Source organism: Calypte anna, chromosome 24 (genome assembly GCF_003957555.1).
Source record: "Calypte anna isolate BGI_N300 chromosome 24, bCalAnn1_v1.p, whole genome shotgun sequence".
Classification (NCBI taxonomy): domain Eukaryota; kingdom Metazoa; phylum Chordata; class Aves; order Apodiformes; family Trochilidae; genus Calypte; species Calypte anna.
In genome coordinates this window covers 6,312,585-6,325,145 of record NC_044269.1, presented here as the reverse complement: position 1 = coordinate 6,325,145, position 12,561 = coordinate 6,312,585, and the positions used below count along the sequence as shown (strand labels likewise).

The 12,561-nt window shown below is 56.1% G+C and overlaps 1 protein-coding gene across 8 annotated transcripts in view; it reads right to left on the bottom strand.

The window, feature by feature from the left end:
* Nucleotides 1–6,627, bottom strand: part of BCL9L (BCL9 like) — a 42,105-nt gene extending 35,478 nt beyond the window's left edge. For all 8 annotated transcript variants that reach the window (XM_030464665.1, XM_030464667.1, XM_030464670.1 and 5 more), the window contains exon 1: nt 6,522–6,627. The gene's annotated coding sequence lies outside the window, so the exon portion shown is untranslated. The remainder of the gene's footprint in view (nt 1–6,521) is intronic.
* Between the last annotated feature and the right edge of the window lie 5,934 nt (nt 6,628–12,561).

The window sequence follows — 12,561 nt, the reverse complement described above, 5'->3', positions numbered from 1 at the left end:
GAAAAGTTCAAACAAGGATGCACAGAGGCAGGACACAGGCAGATTTCAGCCCAGCCTCACTGCCGTGCTTGAGGCTCGCCTGTGGCCAGACCTGCTCCGTTCAGGCCCTGTCTGGCCCTGTCCTCTGCTGCAGACCAGTGCTGGAACAAATCCTGCCAAGGAAGTGGTGAAAGCTCCAGTGCTGTGGGGGTTTCCAGAGCCTTGGCCAACTTGTTGTCAGGAAGAGCAGCTCAGAGATGCAGCTCTTGCTCTTGGTCACCGCCCTTTGCAGTTCTCCATCCAGCTCCTCACTGCACTGAGCCCAGAGACTGGTAGGGCTGCAGGAAACCTACAGCATGGCTGCTCAGGACCCTGGCAACCTTTTACAAGCCAGCATCCTCAACCGATCACAGCCTCACATGGTGCCTTTTGCAAGAAGCCAGGAGCCTAGCAGAACGTAACAGAAAAAAGCAACTGCCTTTCTACCCACTGCTAAAACCCCTTCCTGACTGAAGGCAGCTCAACTGTTCACTGATAGACAGTTGCTTCTCAAGATCTTTCTCCCTAAGAGCATATTAAGAATATATATTTTTATCAGGAAGACTGCAACGCTCCACAGAGCCCCTGCCTACAGAACCAGGCAACCAATGCACACCCGATCATACAGTTACTGAGCCCTGAATGGCAAGTTGAGGAAGACCATCCACAAAACCAACTTCAACAGCAGACATATCACAAGCAGAAAGATACAGCTTCCCTGAACTTAAACCCTTAAGACAAAACCCTGGGTACAGCACTCCAAACAAGGGTATAGCATGCTGGGAGAATGGCCTTCCTCTGCAGAGAGCACACTGGAGGACGATCACCTGCTTTGGAGAAGCAGCCACTCAACTCACCAGCCAAGGACACTGCTTCTGACTTCTGCTTTAACCACACGAGTTGTAACATTCTAATTTACATTATTCAGCTTCGCGAATCCTGGAGATGAGATACTCCAGAACCAGAAAGTTCACAGACCGAGGGTAGCTCATGAGAAAAGCTCCTGACCTCCAGCTTCTCAGAGGGCTGGAAAAGGCCCCTGTGCCTCCACTTGACTAGGAGGCTAAGACCCAAGGAGGCGGCTGAGGAATAGAGTGATGAGCAGTAATCAGGAATTCTGGCTTCTGTCCCTAGCTCTGCCCCATATTCCCTTCCTTTCTTTGGCCAAGTAATTTCCTTTTATTTTTCCTCCCAGTCTCTACTTTGGAGGTGAAAAAACCAAGCCCTTGCTTCTGCAGAGCACTCAAAGCCTCCTCTGGCCTGTGAGTACAGAACATCGCTAGCACCAGAGCCTGTGAGATACTCAACATGCAGGAGCCACGCACACCCAGTAGAATCAGCGGAGCCTGGATCTTAAGCCCTGCTTAAATTTCCAGAGGCAGAGAGTCTGCAAACAGACTGGGCTGCTGAGCATCTTCTACATAAACCATATCTTGGCTTGCTCCTCTCTTTGGCCACCACATTAAGCAGCTGAGCAAGGAAAAGGAAAGCTGCTCAGCTGAGCCATGACAGAAGGAGCATCACAACTGCATCAACTTTGCTCCAGACAGCCTGCCTGCAAGGAGGTGGCCCTCTAACCAGTAGCAGCAAGGATGGATAAGGGAAAATACAGCAATGAGAGATGCAGGGTTAAAAGGGAAAAAGAAAACAACACACCAGAACCCAATCCAGAACCCAGAGAGGCAGGCTGGAACAGAAGTGCCCAAGAAGCAGAGCCCTCTTGCTCCCTAGAAAACCCATCCTGTGGCATCCCATGTACTTCAGAGAGGGAAGACCTGTAGGCATAGGCAGGAACAAGGAGCACTCTGTGGTTTTGCTTGGTATTTCAGGCCATCTCTCACACGGGAGGAGCTCTGCTTCGCTTTCCAAGTCTCGCCCTCTCTGGCACAGATCACAAACCTGGCTGCTGGCCCAGGACTTGGCTCCAGCAGAGCTCCTCACCAAACAGGGTGACGCCCCACCTCTGGGCACAGCGCTTGTCCCAGTCTTAAAGCCATCTTGAGGCTATTACCTCAGCATCAGAAGAGGCTCACCATCATCCCCAAGCTGGGATTTAAGGTATCTTAAATTGCAGCTGACAAAACCAAACACTGAAGCTAGTCCTGGCTCTTGGTGGAAGCTAAACCCAGTGACAAAGTGCCATTTTCTCTACCATCTCAGGCCAAAGTCAGCATACGATCTGTCTGTGTGGGATAAGTGCAGACTGCCAAAGAAACCCAGGCACAGACAGCACATTCCTCTGCCTGCAGCTGCCCAGCAAGATGCATCAGGACAAGATGCCAGGTGAAAGCCCTGCCCTCCCATCCCTAACAGAGCAGAGGAGCTGGAAACCCTGCACTCATCTGGCAGTCCAGCAAGGACACTAGGATAGAGGAGTCCTGCTTGTGCCCAGACAACAGCAGTTGCAGACAACCTGTCCCATCTCTCCAGAAAGAGCTGCAGGTGTGAGAAGCAGGCCCCATCCCACCAGCTGCAACAAGCCTGGACATGCATCCAGTGAGAGCCGAAATTGGGGCAGCAGGAGCACAAGGTGGGGAGGGAGGTCTGGCTCCAAGTGAGCAGGACTCAGAGCTAGTCATGATGCCCAGGAGCAGCACACCTGTTTCCAAGTCTCAGGTCAGGCTTCCAACAGACATGTTGAGGTGTCCTCTGCTCCTTTCTCCCACCACACTAGGGACCAGGCTGCCCAGGGCACTGACAAGCACAGCTCTGCTTGCCAAGAATGCAGCAAGTGCTCAGGGCTCCTGGCAAGCGACCCCTCTGTAGTGTGGCTCTCCCTTAAATCAAAAGCAGGTGTGAGTGACACTAACTGCTTCCTCTACACTGGCTCCTGCTGAGTACAGCCCTGTGGCAATGGCAAATGCCACTGTGAATTGATCACGATTAGAACAAATTCCATCACCCTCTCTGCCTTCGAGTTTCAAAGAAAATCAGGTAGGAAGAAAACAAAAACAGCTCCCCATTCCCAGGAGGGGCCTGGTGCCAAGCAGATGATCTGGAACAAGCACCAAGGAAGGTGGAAGGGTGCCTCATCCACACCACGTGATATGGCTGGTGCTGCCTGCTGGAGAGAAGCTGAGGAAGGGCAAAATACAGCAACAGAAATCATCCCTGCCAATGTCCAGCAACAGTTCCTGTGTACCTTTCACTCAGGGCTGCCAGTGGTCACAGTAAGGAAGGCAAACCAAAGGAGCCTTAAGACCAGCCTGCCGGAAAGTAACATACAGCTTCAAAACGGAAATCAGGAAGAACTGAAGGATCTCTTCCTGGCCATCCTCACCACCCATGCCACACAGAGCTGTTGTAAACATGACTGAGAAGCAAAGCAGCTGCGATTCTCCCTAGGCCCCTTGCTCCAAGATGGGTGTTTTTCCACAGCTTCAGTGCTAAAAGAAACCTCTTAGAGTAGTTTTAATCTCATGGAGATCAGCTACACAAAGTCAATATCCAAAGCTCCCGCACCCCTTGGAAACACACAAAGACAGAAGATGCATTTGCCAGTCAACATCTTCCTGGGAGGAAAGGAGAGCTGAGTGACATCGAGACCTGACCTGCATTACATTTTGATCTGCAAAAACAGTCATGCTGGCAAGCCTCCTAGTACTTCGCTGATGCAGCCTGAAAAAATATTGCTGCATTTGTACATCCTATCACTCTGATATCCTTGTCCTTCATTATTCCATATAATCATGCATCTAAGTACCACATTTCCTGTTAAAAATGTCAAAAGCCATCACAAATGTAGCACAACTCTCTTATGCTCTCCCTTGTCCAGGGCACTGGTGTGATGCTGTGTCTGCCAAAAGAGCAACAGCACAAGGAAAATGACATCTGCAGGCCAAGCTCTGGGCTTCTGCTCAGCTAAGGCTACAGGGGAGAGCACAGGAGCAGGCTCACAGGTGGAGCAGACACCTGATGTATTCTCGGACCAAAACAGCAAACCTGTGCTTTCCCACAGGGACTTCCTCCCCCCAGAGAGGCCTGCTTGGGAGGTCCGCTAGTCAGGGTATGTAAAACTGGATGGAGCCCTAAGGAATGAAGAGCTAGAAGCCAGCCTGTGCCATCCCCAGAAAATGGCTAGACCAATTAAAACCCGTCATAGCAGCTGGAATATACAACTAGTGCCAACAAGAGCACATGTGGCTCTCCACGGGGACAAAGACACATCCTGAAGGGCTTCAGCAGTTTAAAATTTTCACTCTTAGCTGCAGCTGAGCCAGAGGCAATGAATGACCTGAGACAGTGAAAAGAAGCAAAGGCTGTCCTCATGCCAACACTGAACTTACAAGAGACAAGGCAAGGAAACAATACCAGGAACCATCTTTTACTCAGGACTCTGAAACCAGCTGAAGGTGAATGGGTAAGACACTAAAAGCAACAATTGTAGGGCAGTAGGAAATAGCCAACAGTTGGGACACAGCTGGTGCTTCATGGAGGGAACAAAGAGCCTCCCCTCCCCAGCCACCACTATCTTCCACACCTCTCCACATAGCAAGCAGTGCAGGGGGGGGAAGCGTGCTCACAGGCTTTCAGCAGCAAAGAACAGCAGTGGGGAAAGGAAAAGCAAGGATTTCCCCCCTCAAAACCAGTAAGTACTGAGGAAGTGATGCCAGTTCGTTTGACAACTCGATAGAAAAGTCAAAGGCTGAGTTGAACTTGGATCTTCATAACTCCAGGACAGCACAAGCAAGGCCCACCAAGCTCTATGGGCTTGAGTTAACCTGGAGCTGAAGTGCAACCCCAGTACATACCCAGCAGCTGCACAGAAGCTTTGTGATGGCCCACTTGCTTCAGGCAGTGGCCTGTCCCCTCTGTCACACGGTGGCCAGAGAGCCACCTTCCAACTGCAACATGACAAAATGGAAAAGGTAAAGGGCTTTAAAGCACAAAACATAACAATTGTACCTTCTTAAACTGAACAACAACTGTGGTTTCAAGTTTCTGAGTAAGCTTTCCTTTAGCTGCCCTTTCCCAGTGGGAAGATGAAAGATACTTCAGAGGCAGGGAGACATAGTAACACCTAGAACATTGCACTGCAGAAAATACCAAATGTGGACTTTCTAGGTAAAGATACAGATCAGTGAGGTTGGAAGGCACCAGTCACGCTGCCTGTCCAGCTAAAACAGCAAAACACAGGTTAAAAATCAGATGAAAAAGTTCTAGAGTATCTAGGGTGTCAATGTTCTGAAAAAAAGTCCCCAGTGGAGAAGACAATTGCTGTAGAGACAGCACAGATATGCTCATCTTTCTACCCAGAAGAAAGAGAATCAGGCAACATTGAACTGGTGATTTTTGCACTAGCAGCAGCCTTGGGTATGTATTATACACCCACACGTGGCAGTAGCCAGTGGAATCACAGGCACCAGAGTCAAAGGAGGTCTTCAGAGTGTGCAGTCAGGGCTCCCACTGCCCATTGCTGCACCATGGCGGCCAAAGGTGCATGGTTCTCCTGCATGCCACACTGTCAGCAGCCCTTGGCATGGCGCAGGCAGGACATGGCCATGTGTCACCGCAGCCCAACACCCTGTCAAACAGTGCTGTCCCCACGGCACACAGACGCAGCACACAACAATGCAACAGCCTACCCTGTCATGTAGCATTACTTAGGTGTTCAGATATGCATCCTTCTCACATTTCTACTCCAGCAAGTGGTTGCCAGCAGAGCAGGGCGAGGACAAGTTCACCACCTGCAAACGACACGTCCCTGACACAACACTGGGCAGGTTTTGTTACATAAGTTCCCTTCTGTAAGCAAAGAAAGCATGTATGTATTTGTGGTGTTATACCCCTCTTTCCTTCAAGGAGACCAAATGTCTGGTTTACCTCAAGAGAAGACAGGAACCCATGAAGCAGGAACCTACAAACAGAGCGCATAGGTCTCACCTGACACTGAGGATTCGGGTTTACTTTAACTCGAAGTGAAACACAACAAGCCTGGATACAGGAATCCCAGTTCCAAACCTCCCCGGGCCTTTAAGAGCACCGATAACGCCTTTCAAAATCCAGACCAGCCCCGGAAAACCCGGGCGCAACACAACTCTGAATCTCAAGCGGAGCTCCTTTCCACGCTCTTTGGCACTGAAGGAATGATAAGCAGCTGCGGCGATGGCTCACGGGGACCCAGGAGAAGCGGTCCCCGAAACGCAAGAGCGAGGCGGGAAGAACCACGCGTCCCGGGGGCGCCAGCACAGCGGGACCGCTGACAGCGCGTCCCCGTCCGTCGCTCCGCCCGGCCCAGGCTGTCCCGGCGGAGAGGACTCGAGCGACGGGCGCGGGGCTCGAAGCTGCCCGGGGTGCGCTGAGCCGGGCAGGCCCAGACGGAGACACTGCCGTCTCCTTCCCGCCACCACCCCGCGCGCCCCCGAGAACCGCAGCACGGCGGCTCCGCCGGTCCCCGCGCACCAGGACGCGCCCCGAGTGCCAACCCCGAGGCAGGCGCAGAGCCCCGGCCCCCGGGGCGGAACAATGGGGCGGCGGCCGCCCAGGCCCGGAGGGACACTCACCTCAGCGGCGGCGAGGCTCAGGGCAGGCCGGGCGAGCCCAACGGGGCAGCGCAGCTATGCGGCTCCGCGGGCTGCTGAGAGCCGGCCGGCGGCGCGGGGCCGGCGGCGCGGGCCGCGCTCATGGCTCGGCCGCCCGCCGCGGGGCCCGGGGCCGGCGGAGCCCACCGCCCCACCGCCCCGCTCCTTCCGCCGGCGGCGGCTCCAGCCCGCGCCCGCCGGCGAGGGTGGGCGTCCGGCCGCGGCGGGCCCCGGCTTGCCGCCCGGCCCCGGACCGCGGGCGGTTTCCCCGCGCTGCGGCGGGCTGAGGAGCCGGCGGGCGCGGCGGCCCGGGCGCGGGCGGGGGCGCCGTGGCGAGGGCGAGGCGCTGCGTGGCGAGCGGCTCCTTTCTCCGCCGGAGCCGGAATAATCATTTGGAGAAACGGGATCATTCACTTTCCTCTGAGCGCGGAGCCAGGCACTGCCCTGTCAAAATAAAAGCCCCGCGCGCTCATTAACCTCTTCCTGGTCGCGAGCGCCGCGAGGGCACGCACCACCGGACCGGCACCGGGGGCCCGGGGACTGACATTGCGCCGGGAAGACCAGCACAGGCGAGACCGGGGGGCGCCAGGGATGGGCACCAGCACCGAGGCGACCAGGATCTGCTCCGGGGAGGGACCGGGGACTGGCATGGCGCAGGAGGGTGGGCGATCGGGACTGCCCGGAACCGGCACCCTGTCTGGGGCCACCTGCGGCCTCCGAAGGGAGATACCGTCTCCCTGCCAACAGCCATCCAGGAAGAGGGGATTTCGCACACAAGCACCATCGTACACGCGTCCTCGCATCACCTGGACGCAGCAGTGCTGCCTCCCAACTTCCCCACGACAGCACCAGGACTTCTGCTGAGCAGCTCAAACAACACCCAATTCTTTTGCCCCACCGTGCTAGGGAGATCCCCCACCCAACCCCCTCTCTACCGCGTCTCCCAGAGCCTCTGCAAGGAGACACTCCAGGGCTGACCTGAGCAGCGTCTTTACGAACAAGTTTTCCATGCATTAACCACCCTCGCACCCTGAGCAACACTCTTCATCGACAGCTATGCTGGGGTTGGGAGTGATGGGGAGGAGGGAGAGACAGACAAGGCACAACAAGGCAAGATGCCCGGGATTCAGCTGGGTGCACACTGTGGTGGAAACAGGGTCCACCTCAAACAGCATTTGCTCCAGCTGGGCGGCAGGAGCAGCGCACCGCCGGCCTCGGGAGCTGCGGCCCAATGAGAGCTCCTGCTGCTGCCAGAGGATGCAGCTGATAGGGGCCACAGCTGGTTCGCTGGCTGCCTGAGCCCTCCTTCCCTCCGGCAGAAGGCAGCCGCACAAGAGTACACGCACACCAGGCCATTAAGCCCAGCGACCCGCTCCCAGCGATGCCCGCAGCATCCTAACCAGGACGCGTCACCTTCCTGCCTACAGCACACCAACCATGCGGGGTGGGCCAGAGGCAGGGACCGCCGGCAGCCCCCCCGGACACTGCGGAGCCAAAAGGGATCCAGGGACAAGCGACGGAAAAGGAACCTCACACCTCGCTCTGCACAGCCCTCCAGCCCCGCACAGTCCCCCCAGAGCCGCGACCACCCTCCACCGGGAGGCGGCGGGGGGGGGGTCGGGGATCCACGAGCCTTCCCCCTCTCCCCCAGCCGCGGGGGCGCGCGGCCCGGGCAGGCAGCAGAGTCCCCCTGCTCGGCCAACACCGCTGCCCCCGCCCCAGCCCTTGGATCCCCAGGGGATCTCCTCGCCGGGCGGAGGGACGGCAGCCACCGGGGCCGTCTCCGAGTTCTGTCTGCTCGCACCTGAAGTGCCCCCGCAGGGACCCGGGAGGCGGCCGCATACCTCCCTGCGCCGCTGCCGAGCGCCCAAGCACCTCGTAGCAAGCATCATCCTTCCCGGTGTCAGCACCGGGATGGTGTCCCTGTCAAGACGCACACAAGCACAGTGGGTCAGGCAGCGCCCAGCCACCGCTGTCTGGAACAACTGTTCAGTGCCAGGGGTGGGCTGGTAGCTCCTTCCCTCCAGCTGCAACCTGCAGAGACACCTGCCCTCTCTGCCTCTTTCTCCCTCTCCTGCAGCCCCCGGGCTTTCTACATCACAGCCCCTTGCATCTCTCCCAGCCTGTGCACATGAAAGTGGCAGACAAGACTGGGAAAGGTCAGCAGGAGGACCAGCCGCTGCTGGCTCAGCACTGAGCCTCTGTCTTTAATTAACATCTGCCGCGCTAGCTGCCCTCCCTACACTTGACTCCGACTCCCAGCCTCCCCTTCCCACCTCTATCATTACACACATGCTAGGAGAGACGTGGAGGGGAGGAGACAGGGAAGCAGAGTCCTTGGAGCTCCTCAAAGCCTCCCTGTACCACCACCACTCATCCCAGAAGCTCCCTGGTACCCATCAGCAAGACTATGGCTGAGATGCTTAGACTGGCTGCTACCTGCACCTTAGCTGCACAGGGCTTTCCTGCCTTTGGTCCACAAAACATTCAAGCAGAAAATGAAAAGTCTCCCTTTAAAACCAGTCAAGGACCATGAGGGAGCCCCATCTGTGACCGTGACTCTTGCCTTCTCTTGGAAGAATTCAGAGCAGCCACCCAGAAGCTCCTGACTCATCCTGCTTCTGTGATATGTGGAAAACACAGGGCTATGGGGTCAGAAGAATTGGCCTCATCTTGTGGTGATTTTACTGACGAGGATGTTCAGAGTACATGGGAGGAGGGTCCCAAGCCATCTCCAAGTCTCTCGGGTGTGTTCATTCCCATTGTCTCTCTAGAATGCCAGCCCCAAGCTCAGACCTTCACACCCCTCTGGGCATGGCCCTTATTACACTTATGAATATGATTAATTAGGTCCAATTAACCATACTGGAATTAATGATGTGACTCACAGTTAGATGGAGCTGCCTCTTTGGCAAATTGTTTCCCCGGTGGCTCACTCCAGTCCCAGAGCAACCCACAGCAAAGGCACCAGAGACAGAGGAACAGAGATGAACTGGGATGAAGGAAACGCCTGTATTGGAAGCAGCCCTCTGCTTTGCTGCACCATGTAGGTACAGAGCAGGGAGCTGGTGGCAACGGCAGTGATAAATTCACAGGCCTGACACACAGTCACATCAGGCAAAGGTCCAGCAGGAAGATGGAAGAGGCTACATTACTGCTGCGGAGGTAGACTCTTGCCTACAACCATCTTTTCAGTTCCACCTGTGGTACCCTTGGTCCTCCCCGGCCCTACTCCTGGCCACAGTGCCCTCTTCTCCCCTCAGACACAGGCAAGGATCCTATCTCATAGCCTTTTGAGTCCCTGCTGTGCCTCCACCTCCCTCAGGATGTTTCTCAAAGTCTCAATCCCACTTCTGTTTTGATGGTACTTTTTGGTACTTACTCAAGGAAAGGGGAAAAAAAGCCAGCCTAGGAGACACCCTGTGTCTGTGCCCAGCCCTGCAACCAGCCAGGAAGAATGGGCTCGCCACCTTGGCAGGCTGTGCCAGTGTCTGGATAGACCTGGACAGAATCAGGAGTACCCACCCAGCTTGGCTTCTCAGCTTTTCAAATGGGATCTCAGCCCATTTTCATTGCACTAACTTACTAACCATCACATTTCCAGCAGGCCAAGGCCATTCACCCACCACAGACAGAGGAAACCAGGAAGTAAAAAGACACAATACGAAGTGACATGGCCAGCCAGGCACAGTGTCCTGCTCAGCATCCTCACACAAGAGGGCCTTGGCCCCTCGCTGTACACTGGGATTTTCCAATGCTGCAGTCCTAAAGGCAAAACACAGCCTGCACTGGAGTGCTGGAGGAGAATTTAATCAAGCTGAGCCCTCCTCTTCCCAAATGGAAATATGCTGCTGCAGCCACAGCACAGCTGACAAACCATCATCTAGCAGAGACAAACTCCTGACATGGTTCCAGGACCACAAAGACACCAAGGCTTGGGATTCTGGATGCCTCAGTATTCCTGCTTTGACAGATGCAGTCACAACACCTGTACAGCTGCAGGCCCAACTAGCTGGCCAAGCGTTCATCCCTTCTTGTATCTCCTGCATGCTCTGAACACCAGCCCCACCCTCCCATCACCCTGGATGCTTGCTGCAGCTCAGGTGAAGCCATCCCAGGTCTGCTGCCTGCTGCACTAAGTGCTGATGCCGCTCGGATGCTGGCACGGGGGACAAGCTTGGTGCCCTCTCCAGCAGCCTGGCCTCAGGCAGTCACAGTTACATGCTCCAGCTGTACTTGGAGCTGCTCCTTGCACCAGGACATTCACTTGGCTGCCCACGGTCTGGGTACATCCCTGCAGCCCGGGTACCTTCCGGTTTACTGGCAACAGAGCTGGAAAGGAGCCCGCCGGGCAGCCTACAGCGCCGGACACTGAGCCGGCAGCCAGCCACGGGGCGCAAAGGGTTAAACCACTTAGCGAGGCCACCAGTGTGATAAACGCAGCATCGGCACAGCCGGCACCTCCCACCGCCACCCAGGGTTGTGATGGAGGGAGGGAGGGATAGAGGGAGGAAGCAGGGGAGAGACTCTTATCCTGATACGGCGCCTTCCTCCCAAGTGCGGGTTTGGAAAAACTGAGCAGGCAGGGCTAGATCGGGAATGGCAGCACTCGGCGACACAAAGCAAGCAGAGCCTTGCCAAAGGACTGGCAGGCTGGGGGGCTTCGCCTGGCTGCAGGGGGCAACCCAGCAGGGCCCAGGCAGGAGAGAGGCCGGGCAGTGCCGGCAAGAGGGAGACCAGGAGGTCCAGGCAGGAACGTGTGACCCCGCAGCAGCGAGGTTTCCCTTTCCTGTGGTATTCCTGGCAGACCCCGCACAGGCTCTGGGCGTTTTGGAGTCTGTGCAAAGGCCGGCGGCTTTTGGCGCTGTCTGTCTGTCTGTCTGCTGCGGTCACATTCCTCCGCTCTGCCAGCCTGCCGGCTGCAGGTGGCCTGCACTGTTCTGGTCCCTGCCTGCTCCGGAGGACGCACAGAGCCACCTCGGCACATGAAGCATATGCAGTGCACATCGCAGGTGGGCAAATCCTCATGCATGTACACCAGTGGTGGGTGTTGGAGACAGTGCCAGAGCAGACATGCTTTCTACAAGCATGTGCAACCACAAGCAGCGAGAAGAGAGTGTGCCAACCCCAGAGATATGCTGCAGACAGAGCACCAGCAGGTCTCTAGTGTGTTGTACCAGGGTCAAGGCATTTGTACCACAAGTCAAGGAACGTGCAAGGGCAGCTTTTGCTGTTCCTGCTACTACAGTCTTACAGTAAGAAAGAACTAGGAACAGAGCAATCCCTCCCTTTTATCACTTTATATAGTGTCTTCATCTCCAGAGGACACTTGGAAGCTTGGTCAGTGCAGACACTCAAGTCCTGTGTCAGTGAGTCTTAAAGCAGAGATCAAGAGAGTTCTCAGCAAGGGCACAAAGATGCAAATTCAATGTATCTTATTAGTAATTGGGGTCCCTCAAAATCACCACATGGTAGATGGTGTCACAACAGGAAAAGTCAGTGATGCCTTGTGTCATCTGCAAGCATGACAAGGACTTGTGTTGCCAGGAGCTTGGACCAGCAGTTGCTACTCACATTCTCACACACACCATCACCGTTTCCAAGACGGTCACATGCACCTCGGTGTGTGCGATGCCTCGAACACTCCAGCCTCTACCTGGAGGAAAAGCCTCTCCCTCTGCAGCTGGAGCAGACTGACCTGCATCAGCACACAGAGCCATCTGTCCTGTCGGCTCCGAGGGGGGACGATGGCTTGGGCACGGGCTCTGCTCTCCTGCTTTTCACCCTCGTTCATCCGCTCCCCAGTCTCCCAAAACTAACGAGGCGGCAGCGCGCGGGGCGAGGCTCGTCAGCGCCGCCTGGCGACCACGTCCAGCGCAGCGGCGGTACCGGGGGCTGCCCTGCACATCAGACCCGGCTCAGACCTTCCCAGGCTCCCAGCCCACGATGCGAGAGTCCCGTCTCGGGAACGGGGCTGCTCTACCCCCAGCCCGGTTTCCCCTCTGCGCATCTGAAGGCGCGT